The sequence below is a fragment of the Dasypus novemcinctus genome, chromosome 2 (genome assembly GCF_030445035.2).
Source record: "Dasypus novemcinctus isolate mDasNov1 chromosome 2, mDasNov1.1.hap2, whole genome shotgun sequence".
NCBI lineage: Eukaryota > Metazoa > Chordata > Mammalia > Cingulata > Dasypodidae > Dasypus > Dasypus novemcinctus.
Window position 1 is genome coordinate 164,433,063 of NC_080674.1, and position 15,356 is coordinate 164,448,418.

Sequence of the window (15,356 nt, forward strand, 5' to 3'; positions counted from 1 at the left end):
CCTTGGGTTTCCAAGGACTCCAAGAACTCGGCTTCTCCAAGTGAAAGAGAAGACAGTATAATTCTGGTTTAGGGTTACTGTGAGATAAAGAAGCTTTGTAAACTGAACAGTGCTAAGCACTTTGCAGAAGGTTTTGCGGTTTCTTTCTTCCCAGGTCGTTCCAGGGCTGTGGAGGAAGGGAGAGCCAGCCACTTGCCTTGGTTTGTTTGCTCACCTGAGTCCACGGCCTGCCCCTAGCCTAGCTGCTTTCACCTGCTCAGGTAAAGAGGTAGGGGGAGCCTTGCTCAGCCAATGAGCGGCGCTCACTCTCTTAAAGGCACCCAGCAGCTGGCAGGAAAACAAGCCTGGCGACCTGGACAACTCCAGGGCGGGTCCAAGGAAGCAGCTGTGCAATCTGGATTTAACCAAGCCCTTCGCGGCCACACAGTGACCCCAGGGCCCGGGCACTCCATGTCCTGGCAGAGGCTTTCTTCAGGGAGGTCTCCTTCCCCTTGCCCAGAGCCAGCTTTCCAAGAGGTCTCCACGCCTAGCCGCTCTGGCAGACTCCCAGGGAGGAAAGACTGCATGGCCTTGGCAGCTGCCTGCTAGGAAGGAGCTCACAGGTGCCAAGGAGAAGCCATTTCCCTGTCCTGACCCCCTTCAGCAAGCCTGGTGAGTCTTGACGCTCTGGGCTTCTTGAACCTCGGGGCTGCAGGGTGTGGAGGGAAAACGGTCTCCCAAGGGGCAGAAAGCTTGGGGGATGGTTCCAGCCCTGCTGTGTGACCTTGAGTAAGTCACTCCAGCTCTCTGAGCCTCACATTCCCCATCTGGGGAACGGAGGAAATCAAACTTCCCCATCAGCTTTCCCCTTCCACTAGTTCCCCATCACACCCCTTGTTTTGAAAGATTTTTGTCTGCCAAAATATACCTATTACGTAGTAATTCGTTAATTGGGTTCTCCCCTTCTGCGTTAATTGCGGTGCTCTAATAGCCAGTCAGTGCTTCCTGGTCAACAGAAGCACAACCACAGCAATATCACTGAGCTGATGTAAGTTTAGCCCAAAGCAAAGAAATGTGATGTTTTCGTCTGTCTGTGAGGGCTTATCTAGGGTCAATATTTGATTTTCATTTGGCCTTTGGAAATATAAGAAAAAGTTAGGACGTTTGGAGTAACTTCTGGAGAACTGAGACCTCAGGTGAGAAAGCCCTAGAACTAGCTCTCCGCTTTGTGAGGAAACGAGGAAGGAATCCTACCTTTGCACGCCCAGCCCAGCCTCACCCAAGGAGAGCATTCTTGAAAGGGGAAATGGGCCTGAAAACCTCCTATACGGAGCTGGACTGCTCCCAGGCTCCCCCTAGGATCATCGCACCTCTGGTCAAGGCTGGTGAGCCTGGGGGTGAGGGAAGGACCCCTTCCGGCCTCTGCTAGGATGTGGCCAGGGGTGTAGGAACAGGTAGCTGGGAGCACAGGGGCTGAAGGTCAGGAGTGGAGATGTCTGTAAAACTGTGCTGGGAATCAGGCACCAGGAGTCCAGTCCTGGCTCTGCATTGAGTAGCTCTGCGACCTCAGGTGAGTTGCCTGAAACCTCGCTGAACCTCAGTTTTCCCAGCTGTAAAATGGGGACTGTGGTCTTGAGAATGCTTGCCTACCAGGGTCACTCTTGGGCCAAATAAAGTAGTGTATTTCATGGAAGCTTTTATTCCACAAATGTAAAGGTGTATCCCAAGTTTGAAAGTGAAAGACATATATTTTTGAATTGAGAATAATGAATGTTGTGTAAAATGTGACCTCCATGGAATCATGGCAGCTTTTTGTTTAAATCCTTTTACTTTTTGGTATTTATTGAGACTTTTTGAAAGGTAGAATCATATAAACAAAGTGGATGGGAAAACAACCCTGAGACATGGTATTTTCTAATGACCCCTGGAACTGAACACCCCCCACCCTGACGGTGGAACGTGGTCCTGATGCATGAGGCCATATAAGTCAGTGGTTAGAGCAGGTACTTTGGAGTCAGACAATCTTGGGTTCAAATACAGACTGTAAGACCTACTGATGACCTTGGGTAAACTTCACTTTTCTATGCCTCAATTTCTTCTAAATGCTAAAATGAGAGGAATACCAGGGATGTAGAAAGTGGTGGCTAAGTGGTAACCATTATCGTTGTCAAGCTGGGGTTCAGTTAAGACATGAGGACTCAGAACATACATACATGTTTCTCTAGAAAAATTCCCAGCTCCTGAGGGCTCATGATTCTTGGAGACTTGAGTGACTGGATAAGTGGATTCAGAACAAGACAGGTGGATCAGTTTCCCCATCTGTAAAATGGGGCCCCTCACACCCCTGCCACCATTCCTGGGGCAATCAGAGACACCGGGAGACGGTGGGGTTGGGCATATGCTTTGGCACCATAAGCCCTCCCAAGTGCCCTAGCCTGTTGGCCACTCTTTGTGCTGGGGTCCAGCCAAGGCACCGAGCCTCTTGTATTCAGTCATTTGCCACCCTGTTCTCCTCTCTACTGCTCTTTCCTACAGCTTCTTGCTAAGTAAGTAAGTCTTAGGGATTGCTAGTTTCAAGGGCTGCAAAAGTGCTTTCCCTTCCATCAGAGGCTGGTGTCAGAGCCAGAAAAGAAGCTTCCCAGAAACAGAGAAAGGCAGCTGCCCTTGCCCAGGTCTGAGCAGATGATGTGTGAGAGTGTGTGCTTGCACATGTGTACAGGAGCTAATGAAATGAAAGTTGAAAATTTCTAAGGTGGAGAACCTTCCCACCCCCACCCCCACCCCCAAAGATCATGTTAGCCAGTTCCCTGCTCTGAGAAAAATCTCCTAACCAACCCGGAAAGGCTGCAGCTGAACCCCAGGGAGGGCTCCTAAACATCTTTCCTTGGTAACCAGCCTTGGCATCTCAAAATCCTCCCAAGGGGATGTGTATGGTGTGTGTGAGTATGTTTGAATGTCTCGGGTGTCTGAGTTAGACATCTATGGTCACTGAGCACCCAAACCTTGGAGATAAATAGGTGGCTGGATGGACTGGAGTGCAGTGGGAGGTGGGTACTCCTCCAATCACCACGAATTTGGAGGCATTTTGGTGAAGTAGCTAGGTACATTTATCGAGCATCTACTATGGGCCAAGGATTGCGCTAGGTGTTTTATACTCGTTACCTCATTTAATCCTCATAGTAATCCACTTTATTATTCCCATTTTGCAAGAGACAGCACTAAGGCTCAGGGAAGCCACACATCTTAAATTAAGTTTACTCAACTAACAAGTAGCAGGACTGGGATTCAGACTTTTATATGTCTTAATTCAGAGTTGTGGCTTTTATCCATTCCATTAGAGGTAGTAAATCAGTCTAAATACTGCAGCCCAAAGATTTTTTTTTTTTTTTTTTTAGTTTAGTTGACAACATTTAAAAATAGAGCTATTTCATATAAAAATCTGGACTTTGGCTTCTCTTTAAACATTAGAAGATCTGGCTCCGTGGATCTACATTCTCATGTGAAAGTCAATTTGAACTGGTTTTTAGCCTCTGTCTTTCAACAGGGCCTGTGACCTCCAGTTTGCCATAGTCCATATCATTCCCTACTGTCACCCACCTGGCCTACTTTCTAATTTATGGCACCAGCCTGGACTCCAGAGGCCTGTGGTTTTGCAATCTCTGCATTACACTCTACTCCTTACTTGGACCTGGGCCCTGATCCTAGCACTGGCTGGAACTGGCTGTGACATTAGGTAAGTTATGCCACATGTTAGGGCTTCAGCTGTAAACTGGGCTAGCTATCCTCCAAAACAACTTCACAGGTGGTTTTCTGTACCACCTGGGGGAGAAGTCACAGTCTCTAGCTCACACATATCTTGGCCACGTGGCTGTGTGCAGTGTGAGGAGAGGCCATTGCTCTTCACTGTTTGTCACCACCACTCCCCTGTACCACATTTAATGTCCCTTGAGACATGGGAAACTCGGGAACAAGAAAGGCTTGGTAGCAACAATTCTGGCATGACACCTGTTGCCAACAACTTTGGTCAAAGAGTCTAACTTCTGTGTGCTCTGGTTCATCTGTTCCAGAGGACCTGATTGAACCATAGAGAGCTCTGCTGAGATTCCAGCACCTGAGGGTCCTAGTCTGAACCCATTCTTGCTATAGTGTTTGCGAGAAAAAGCCACAGCCCGGCTGAGAATGACCTCCCTTCTCTCTCTCTCTTACTTTTCTGCACACACACACACACAGACCCCTATGGGCCAGAAATAGGTCATGCTTTCTAGGTCTTCACATCTCTTTTTTTTGGTATTTATTTATTTATCTACGCCTCCCCCCAACCCCCCATTGTTTTGCTCTCACTGTCTGATCTCTGTGTCCATTCACTGTGTGTTCTTCCGTGTCTACTTGTCTTCTATTTAGGTGGTACCAGGAACTGATCCTGGGACCTTCCAGAGTGGGAGAGAGGCACCCCACTCTTGTGCCACCTCAGCTCCTTGGTCTGCTGCATCTCTTATCGTCTCTCCTCTGTGTCTCATTTTGTTGTTTCATCTTGCTGCTCCAGCATTCCACATGGGCCAGCTTGCCTTCACCAGGAGGCCCCAGAAATTGAACCGTGGACCTCCCATATGGTAGATGGGAGCTCAATCGCTTGAGCCATATCCACTTCCCTTCACATCTTTCTGGCATCTTATTTGAGCTTCTGAGATCAGATCTTTTTTTTCATAAGATTTATTTAATTTATTTATTTCTCCCCACCTTCTCATTGTTTTCATTTTCTATGTCTGCTTGTTGTGCACTGGTCTTCTTTTTAGGAGGTACTGAAACAGAACCCAGAACCTCCCATGTGGGAGGGAGGTGCCTAATTGCTTCAGTCTTCTCTGTCCTCTGCCTTGTTGCACCTCACATTATGTTTTCCTCCTTGTATCTCTTGTTGTATCATCTTGTTGCATCAGCTCGCTGTCTTGCTCATCTTCTTTAGGAGGCACCGGGTACCAAACCCAAGACCTCCCATGTGGTAGGCAGGAGCTCAATCGCTTGAGCCACATTTGCTTCCCTGAGATCAGATCTTAAGAGCCATGGGATATCAGAGATGGAAATGTGGGTGATGCCTTAGGTGTAGATCATCTAGCCCAACAATGACAAATAGGTTTCACTTCAAGAATCAATCCCAACCAATTGTCAGAGTGTTGAAAACCTTCTGAAGCTGCCTGTGGGCCTGGATGGTCATATACTGAGATCTCCTAGCAATGTCCACTGTGAGCATGACAGGGGGACTAGCAAGACATATCCAGGAAGCTGCTATTCTTGAGCCAGCCCAACTGGTCTGGAGCAGGGAGATGACTTGCCTAATGTCATTCAGTCAGACAAGGCAGAGTCAAATCCAGAAGCAGGGTCTCCTGACCTTGAGAACAGTACTTTCCTACTATATTAGTTCAGAGAAGAAAACCGAGACTGGAAGGGAAAATGGCAGAAGCAAGACCAGGACCCAGTAGTCCTGGGTCCCTGAAGTAGCCTGACTGGGGTAAGGGCTGAGGAATTCATTTCTGTCCCACTAGATCCAGCCCCTCCAGCCTGGCCTGTTGACATCTGTTCCACTTCTCTGAATCCCTTTGCTCCTGCCCCAGTTTCCTGTCTCATTTTGCTCAGTCTCAGAGAGTGCACATTGGAGCAGAGGGGCCTCTGGGGATCCTAGGCCCTACATACCCTCTTTCGTCAGGATTCAACACGCTCCCTAGCTCCCTTCTGTTCTGGAAGAGAAGGCCTAGGACACGGGCTTTTAACCTTATTAATGCTGGGGACTCTTCTGGCTGTCTGGTAAAGAATCTTCAGAATATTCCAAAATGCATAAATTAAAATACACAGGACTACCAAGGAAACTAATCATTTTGAAATACAGTGATCAAGATATCTTTTAAATTTTTTTTATATAGCAGTAAGTGCTTCTTTATATTAATAAATCATACTACCCTGTTAATACAATATTAATACATTAAAAATGAGATCTGGTAGCTATATAACTACTGTAATAAGTAGTGATGATCATCAATGCTATATTGAAAGCTTTACAACAATTGTAATTTTTTTCTTCTTTTTTTCCCTTTTTTATCATTTATTTTGAAACAATTAATGTAATCTGATGTGAAAAATATCCATGGTTTCTACTGGTGACAAAGTCACAGAACTCCCATCACTACTGTGGTTCATTGCATTCACTGCATTTCATTGCGTTACATTCATAATGGAAGAACATACTTAATTTGAGTTAAATACTAGTGAAACAAAGATGGCATTTCTTCCGTCTAAGTTCATAGGTACCCTGAATTCTATCTGCGGACTGAGGCTGAGGAACCCCGTGCTAGGATATTTGAGCAGGAGTCCTCCAGTGCAGTGGTTTGTGAACTGTGGGCCATGGGATTCTGGAGATTCTGGAATTGTCACAAAGGCTACCAAAATGGTCACGTGCGAGAGGGGCAGCTGTCCAATCAGATAGCCTCTGAACCCACAACCTAGCTTCAGTCTGCTTCTGACCAAGCCCATTTTAGCAGGTCACAGGATTCCCTTTTGAAAAGAGGATTCACCTGTTTTAGTTTGAATGCTGAAAATCTTTACTTTGACCCCCCCCCCACCCCTTTATTGGACATAAAGCAAAGCCACAGCTGAGAGAAGTGAAGAGACCTTTGGTGGCAGGGTGGGCGCTGTTGAATCCCAGGGCAGGCGGTAGGCAGGAGCTGGGCAGGCTTGGACTTCCCTGTGCCTCTTCCTGCCAGCTATTTCAAGGAAGCAGTCTTCTATGGCAGCATACTGGGCCATGAGTCAGGAGACCTGAGGGTCCTGGTTCTGCCACTACTTCAATTTCCCATCTGCTAATCAGGGCCAGCTTCACGTGCTACTGAGAGTTCTAAAGGAAAGAAAGCTGTAAGAACAAGAAAGCCCTCTAGCAGGGATTTTCATTTCTTCGTCTCCGGAACCTGAGACCCTTTCCTCAACCCTCTCTGGGGTCCTTTCTCCCCACACCAACAAATCAGATATTCCCTCCATCCTCTGGCATTATAATCCCAGTCTCCCAACACAATGTTGTAGTCAGCTGTGTGGTTGACCAGGCAGCCGGTCAGTCACCCCACCTACTAGTTTTACCTCCTAAATACCTCTTCTTTGCTGTCCCCACTGCACGTCTATCTCTGGCCTGCATTTCTCTAGCATCCTCCACTCTATCTTTCTGCTCCAGTCTGCCTTCTGTGGAACCAAACACATTCTGCTCACACATTCTGACTATGCCCCTCTTCTATCCAAGGCCATTGGTGCCTCCTCAATGCCCACAGGCCAGGTCCAGCCTCCAGAGAGAGTGTGGCAACCCAAACTCATCGTGATCTGCCTCCCCACACTTCCACCGTTCCCAGCATTGCTAACTTCTTCTGCAAGGGGGCTCCTATGCTCCTTTTGCTGGAGACCTCTCTGCTTTCGGCATTACCCAAGGCAATAGTGAGGGCCCAGGTTGCTACAGGAAAAAGGGGAACTGGGAAAGCTGCTCTCCTGGAGGCTGGTGTGGTGGGCAGAGGCAGGCTGAACACACAGAGGCCTCAGAGGAATTCATTTGGTAGGCGTAGGGGACACGTTTGGTTCTGCCTTCTGGGTCAGACAGGGTTCTTTTCACTGGTTAGCTAGTAAGGTGCAAAGAGAACTAGGAGCACCTGCACGGTTGGGGAGAGACTTCCATTTGCTACGCTATCCAAACCAGAGCCAGCAATCGGTTCCAGGAAAATACGACCAAGAGGTAAGAAGTTCGTAAAATCACCAATTCTTGGAATGAAATAGCTGGCAGGGACCTTGTAGAGCTGTCTTCTGGTCCAACTCCTTCTACTTCAAGCAGAAAAGGAAAGCCCAGAGAAGGGGAGCGACTTGCCCAAGACCACAAAGCGAGTTTGAGGCAGGGCCTAGATGGGAGTCTACATTTCATGATTTTCTTCCCAGTCTCCCTGTTCTGGGCTCTGGCCTCTGGCCTCCCACCAGGGGACTAGTAACTGGTCCAGGACTGATTCACCAACAATGGCTTAATGTGTCACTTCTGGGTAATGCAAGTACTGGCACTTGCCAGGGATTGTCAGTGCCTTAGCTCAAAGATCTGCCTTGCGAGACAATGACATGTTATGGGCATGCCAAGATACTACAGAGCCCTCAGAAGTATCCCAGCCTCCCAACTCTGCTGGGACAGTCACCTGCACACCTCAGGCAGCCTCATTAGTTTAGCCCAGAGGGTATCCAAATGTTACAATGAACTAGATGGAAAAGTTGGGAGGGACTGCCTTAACCCCAAAGCAGGAATAATTTTAGGTATAGCGGGGAGAGAGGAGAAGAGGGAGAGCCTGAAATCAAAGGTTTTATTTCCAGCTATACAACCTTTTCTGACTTGTATATTCTGAGGGGGTGAAGAGAGGAGAACAGGAGGAAAATAAGAGATATCATTTACTGTGCCTCGTTAAATCTTCCAAATAGTTCTATAAGTAGGTATCGTTATCAACGCCATTATACAGATGATATCATGTCACAGAAATTAAGGAACTTATCCAAGCTTTCATAACTAGGAAGTAGTGGAGCTGGGGTTTGAATCTAAGTCCGTCTTCCTCTGGATTCTGTACTCTTAGCTGTGGGGCTCTACGGACTTGTTAGGGGCCTGGTGGAAGAGGGTGATTCGGGGCCTTTCAGCCCTGCTCCCCTGCATTAGGACTGCTGATCCTCCTCTTCCTTGAGACGGCCAGGCTTCAGGGAGGCCTCCAGCAGGTGGGATGCTGGCAGTAGGGTCCAGAAGACCCCTAGGAAGTGAGGGCTTCTCCTTAATATGGCAAAGGGGGAGGAGGAAGGGCCTTAAAAAGACCCACCCCAGGGCCCACGTGCACGTCTCACCCTGTAGCCAGCCTGCACCCAGGTCTCAGGTGCATATTTTTCCTTTTTCTTTTTTCTTAAACTCTTGTTATTGGCCTTATTTTTAAAAAAAAGTAAGGGCTAACCTCACTCCTGTCCCCATGGGTGTGAGATTATCAACAGGACTGGGGATAGGTATTTTGAATTCTGCATGAAGGAAATCATGATCCTCCAGCAGTAGAAGCCTCAGCCCTAAGGACAGAGAGGTAGATGTGAGCACATTTATAAGATGGCATTTGTTACTGGGCAACTCTAAACCTCATAGAAAGAAAGCTGGGAAAGGTACCTATTCTCCATGATGACCCTTCCTTAAATAACTCCTATTTACAAATCCAGTTACTCTGCAAAGCATTTATACAATTAATCTTCACAACAGCCCTATCTTGAGTATGATCATCATCTCCACTTTACCAGAGGAGGAATCTAAATCTCCAAGAGTTCATGTAACTTGTCCAAGGCCACATAGCTGGTATGTGGCGGAATGGGGCTTAAACTCAGGTCTGCTTGATGCCAAAGCCCATGCTTTTAAGCATTATACTATAGTGCAATCTGGGAGAGAGGGGAAAGGCACTATTCTGGTTCTGGATACAAGACCTATCTAGGCCACTGATTTCTTATTGACTTTAGTCAGGGGACCTTTAAACAAGTCTTCTCAGGGTCCAATATCTGGGATATAGAAGGGTAACTCCTTTTCTGTCTATAGCTCAGGGTTATGAAAGTAAAAGCAATGTATAAACTCTTATCCATTTATTCAAATGGTGTCTATTGAGAACTTAAAGCAAAGGAGGTTCTGGTACTACAGAGGGGAATAAGAAATGGTTCCTGCCCACTGAAAAATATAACATAAAATTAGGTGAGCAAAGGTTTTCTGTTTCTAGTAATGATAGACTAACTTGTTGAAGACCAGCCCTCCTACTGAGTACTATTAAAAGAGCTGAACAAATAAACTCATGTGTACATATACATAAAATATACATATACATATATGTATATATATATATATACAATGTGATGGCTTGAAGTTATATGTACCCCAGAGAAATATGTTCTTGAATTGAATTCATTCCATGGATATGAACCCATTATAAGTAGGTTCTTTTTTTTTTTTTAACTTATTGAAGTATATCACACATACATTAACACACATAAACAGTAAGTATATAATAATAGTTGTGAACTTATAAAACAAATAATAACATCACACAGGGACATCATACCTCACCCTACCAATAATACCTTGCATTGTTGTGAAACATTTTTAACTAATGATTAAAGAGCATCCTCAAGCTATTACTACCAACCACAGTATCTTAACTTTGGTGTATTTTTCCCTAACCGACATTATTATTATTATTGCATCATTCATACATGAACATACATAAACAATAAGTGCATAGTAAAAGTTGTGATCTTACAAAGCAAACATGCATAACATCATACAGGAGTTCCATACATCAACCCACTACCAACACCTTGTATTGTTAGGAGACATTTGTTACAAATGGTGAAAGAATATCGTCAAAACCTTACTTCTAACTATAGTTTTATCTCACATTTTGTGTATTTTCCCCCAACTCACCCTATTATTATTTTTTAAATATATTTTTATGACAGAAGCTGTAAACTTACAGAATAATCATGCACGTGTGCAGGATTCACATATAACACCCTTCTATCAACACACCACACTGTGGTGGAACATTTATTACAAATTATGAGGTAATATCAACAGACTATTATCAGATCCATACAGTACATTTGGCACACTTTTTCCGTACTCCACCATTATCAACACAGTACATTTTTGGCATAGATGCATGAATATTACATTATTACTATTAACCACAGTCCATAGGTCAAAACAGTTGTATTTTTCCCATGCTTCTCCACATTTCCACCACCCTGCAATAGTGATGTACATCTGCTCTAGCTCACAAAGGACACTCTTGCATTTGTATCATCAACCACAATTCTCAGCCATCTCTGGCTTTACTGTTTTATTCAGTTCCTAGACTTTTCTCTAGCTTTCTTTCAATTGGCATTTACATCCCTAGGCTACCCTTTTCAGTCACATTCCGACTTATAAACCAGCTGTTACTCACTATAATGTGTTACCATTAACTCTATACACTTCCATACTTTTACAGTAAAGTTTAATTAAAACTTCTACATACATTAAACCTCAGTAGTCCATCTTAGTCCTCCTCATATCTCCCTTATTTTTTTAAGATTTATTTTATTTCTCTCCCCTTCCTCCTCCCACCCCTGTTGTCTGTTCTTTGTGTCCACTCGCTGTGTGTTCATTCTTCTGTATCCACTCACACCCTCCGCAGCACCAGGAAATTGTGTCTCTTTTGTTGCGTCATCTTGCTGCATTAGCTCTCTGCATGTATGGCACCACTCCTGGGTGGGCTGCACTTTTTTTTTTTCACATGGGGCGGCTCTCCTTGCAGGGTGCACCCCTTGTGCATGGGGCACAGCACTCCTTGCACATGGCAACTCTGTGTATGGGCCAGCCCACCACATGGGTCAGGAAGCCCTAGGTATTGAACCCTGGACCCTCCCATATGGTAGGCAGATGCTCTATCAGTTGAGCCATGTCTGCTTCCCTTATCTCCTTTAAAAATCCACTACCTACCACCAGGTCTTGAAGATATTTTCCTACATTTTCTTCTAGCTTTATGGTTCTTGCTTTTATATTTAGCTTTTTGATTCATTTTGAGTTAATTTTTGTATAAGGTATGAGATAGGGGTCCTCTTTCCTTCTTTTGGCTATTGATGTCAAGTTCTCTCAGCATCATTTGTTGAATGGACTGTTCTGCCCAAGCCGGTTGGGTTTGACAGGCTTTTCAAATATCACTTGACCATAGATGTGAGGGTTGTTTCTTAACTGTCAGTTTGGTTCCATTGGTCTATGTGTCTGTCTTTATGCTAGTACCATACTGTTTTGACCACTGTTGCTAGCTAATATGATTTAAAGTCCAGAAGTGAGAGTCCTCCAACTTCACTTTTCCTTTTTCAGATGTTTCTGGCTGTTCAGGACCCCTTATCCTTCCAAACAAATTTGATAATCATGCTTTCCATTTACTTAAAAAATGCTGGTGGAATTTTTATCAGGATTGCATTGACTCAGTATATCAATTTGGGTAGAATTTACAATGTATTGATATAATCTTCCAAACCATGAACATGGAATGTTCTTCCAATCATTTAGATCTTTTAAAATTTCTTTTAACAATGAGTTGTAGTTTTCTGAATACAAGTGCCCTGCATCGTTGGTTAACTTTATTCCCAAACATTTGGTCACCATTGTAAATGGAACTTTTTTCCTGACTTCCTCGTCAGGTTGCACAGTACTAGTGCCTTTTAAAGTCTATTTCAGGGGCGGCAGACTTGGCCCACACGGAGAGCTGACACAGCAAGATGATGCAACAAAAGAGAAACACAGATTCCTGTGCCTCTGACAACAACAGAATCGAACAAAGAAGAGGCAGCAAATAGACACAGAGAAAAGACAACCAGGATGGGGGGGGGGGGGGGAAGGGGAGAGAAATAAATAAACAAATAAATCTTTAAAAAAATAAATAAAGTCTATTTCCTCTCCTATAAGCATAGGCACTCTAGTTTTTTGTTTTGTTTTGTTTTTTTAAAGATTTATTTATTTATTTATTTATTTATTTATTTATTTATTTATTTATTTATCTCCCCTTCCACCACCCTCCCCCCTGCCCTGGTTGTCTGTTCTCTGTGTCTATTTGCTGCGTTGTCTTCTTTGTCCACTTCTGTTGTTGTCAGCAGCACGGGAATCTGTGTTTCTTTTCGTTGCGTCATCTTGTGTCAGTTCTCCGTGTGTGTGGCGCCATTCTCGGGCAGGCTGCACTTTCTTTCGCACTGGGCGGCTCTCCTTACGGGGCGCACTCCTTGCGTGTGGGGCTCCCCTATGCGGGGACACCCCCGCGTGGCAGGGCACTCCTTGCACGCATCAGCACTGCACATGGGCCAGCTCCACACAGGTCAGGGAGGCCCGGGGTTTGAATCACAGACCTCCCATGTGGTAGATGGATGCCCTAACCACTGGGCCAAGTCTGCTTCCCTTTTATTGTTTTTTGATTTCTCATTTTTTTGTTGTTGTTTGGTTGGTTGGTTGGGTTTTTGTTTTGTTTTGTTTTTTTGTTACTGAATGCATGGAATATCTTTTCCAGCTTTTCACCTTCAATTTATTGGTGTCCTTGGGTCTAAGGTGAGTCTCTTGCAGACAGTATATAGGTGACTCATATTTTTCTTATCCATTCTGCCAGTCTGTGTCTTTTGATTGGGGAATTAATCCATTAATATTCAGTGTTATTACTGTAAAGGCAGTTCTTATTTCACCCATTTTAACCTTTGGGTTTTATCTATCATTTTATTTTCACCACTCTTTTGAGACTTTTAGTTACTTTTACTGATATAATCTTCATTTCTAGACTCTCTTCCAAGCTTCTCTTGCCAGTCTTTTCTTTTCAGGCTGTAGCTTACCCTTTAGTATTTCCTGCAAAGCTGGTCTCTTGGTTAGACTCTCTCAGGTTCTGTTTATCTGTGAATATTCTAAACTTACCCTCATTTTTGAAATTCAATCTTGCTGGATATAAAATTCTTGGCTGGAAGTTTTTCTCTTGCAGTATTTTAAATATATCATTCCACTGTCTTCTTGCCTCCATGGTTTCTGATGAGAAATTGGCACTTAATCTTATTAGATATCCATTATTTGTAATGCCTTGCTTTTCTCTTGCTGCTCTCAGAATTCTCTCTTTGTCTATGGCATTTGACTTCTGATTAGTATGTGTCTCAGAGTTGTTCTATTCAGATTTTTTGGATGAGAGTACATTGTGCATCTTGGACATGGACATACATGTTCTTCAATCGGGTTGGGAAATTTTCTACCATTATTTTTTCAAATATTCCTTCTGCCCCTTTTCCCTTCTCTTCTCCTTCTGGGGTACCCATGACACATACGTTTGCATGTCTTTTGCTGATGTTTAGTTTCCTGAAACCTTGTTCAAAGTTTTCCACTCTTTTCTTCATCTGTTCTTTCGTATGTTCGCTTTTGGAGGTCATTTCTTCAAGGTTGCCAATCCTTTCTTCTGCCTCCTCAAAACTGCTATTACATGATTCCATGTATTTTAAAATTTCATTTATTGTGCCTTTCCTTCCTATAAGATCTGCTATTTTTCTATGTATGTTTTCAAATTCTTCTTTGTGCTCATCCAATGTCTTCTTAATATCCTTAATCTCTTTAGCCATTTCATTGAATTTATTAAGGAGATTTGTTTGAACATCAATGATTAATTGTATCAACTCCTTTATGTCATCTGGAGGCTTATCTTGTTCCATTAACTGGGCCATATCTTCCTGTTTCTTGGTGTGGATGGTAATTTCTTGTTGGCCTTTTGACATCTGGCATACTAGGTGTATTTTATTCTAGGTATAGTTTCTCTCTTTAGTTTAGGGCTTTCTTGCCCATTCTCCCATGTTGATTGTATAGTAGGAGCCAAGTATGTAGTTGGTGCTGTAAGTTGTGGAGACTCAAGCTGCCAGCATTGCCCATGGACAGATGAGGCTTCTCCCAACTTTCTCCTTTGCCAGGGATAGGGACAGAGCCACAACCATGTATAATAATCCAATTCATGCAGTCCTAGACTGTAGGTATCCAGAAAGACCAATGAAGCCTTATATCCCTTCCTGCCCAGCCTGGGGTGCGGATGAAGCTGCAGGTGTGAGCAGCAGTCTATGCCATGCAGGTCCAAAATGTCTGCAGTTACCCCAGTAGACTTCTGACTATTCAGTCTGTGCAAACAGAAATGTTCCTGCAGTTATCAGAAGAGGCTGGTGCAAGGCCTGCCAGTCTCTTCCCTGCTAGAGGTGGGGCTGAAGTGAAGCCTAGGCAAGAGCTATAGTTCAATCTAGATGAAAGAAGCTGGTCCCTACCATCACTGATTTTCAGTCTGCCCTGCTTCCCCTCATGCTGGGGGCAGAGTTAAAATGGTGGCCTCTTTCTGGCTTGGACAGGTTCAAATTTTAGCTCTTCTTAGATTATACTTTAGCCAGTTGAGTTAACTAATCAGTACCTGATTAATAAGTTGGTGTCCAACTGTCTCCTCCTCCCCCATTTTTGGGAAGTGGAACCTCCAATGCCAGCAGTAGAATAGTTCCTGGGGTGGCTTGTGCTGCCAGTGGAGGATGGGCACTGGCCTCTGTGGCATGGAGTGCTCTGTTTATGAATCTTCTCTGCAGATGAGCAGTCTTTTCCTTCCAGTCTTTTAAGGAAGTTGCAAGATACTTTTCTGGTCTCCTGGAGCCCCCAAAAAGGTGTTTTAGGTAGCTCTGGGTGACTACTAATTGCCCTGTAGTATAAGCTGACTCTAGGAGCTCCTTACTTTGCTTCCATCTTGCTGGTTGTCCATAAGTAGAATCTTTTGATAAGGCTACTTCAGTTAATGTGC

At 44.4% G+C, this 15,356-nt stretch overlaps 1 long non-coding RNA gene across 1 annotated transcript; it reads left to right on the forward strand.

The window, feature by feature from the left end:
• The first annotated feature begins 446 nt into the window (after positions 1-446).
• On the forward strand, positions 447-12,402 carry LOC131274555 (uncharacterized). The gene is made up of 3 exons (XR_009181782.2): positions 447-651; positions 3,524-3,712; positions 12,250-12,402. It is a non-coding gene; the product is annotated as an uncharacterized lncRNA (long non-coding RNA).
• The last annotated feature ends 2,954 nt before the right edge of the window (positions 12,403-15,356 follow it).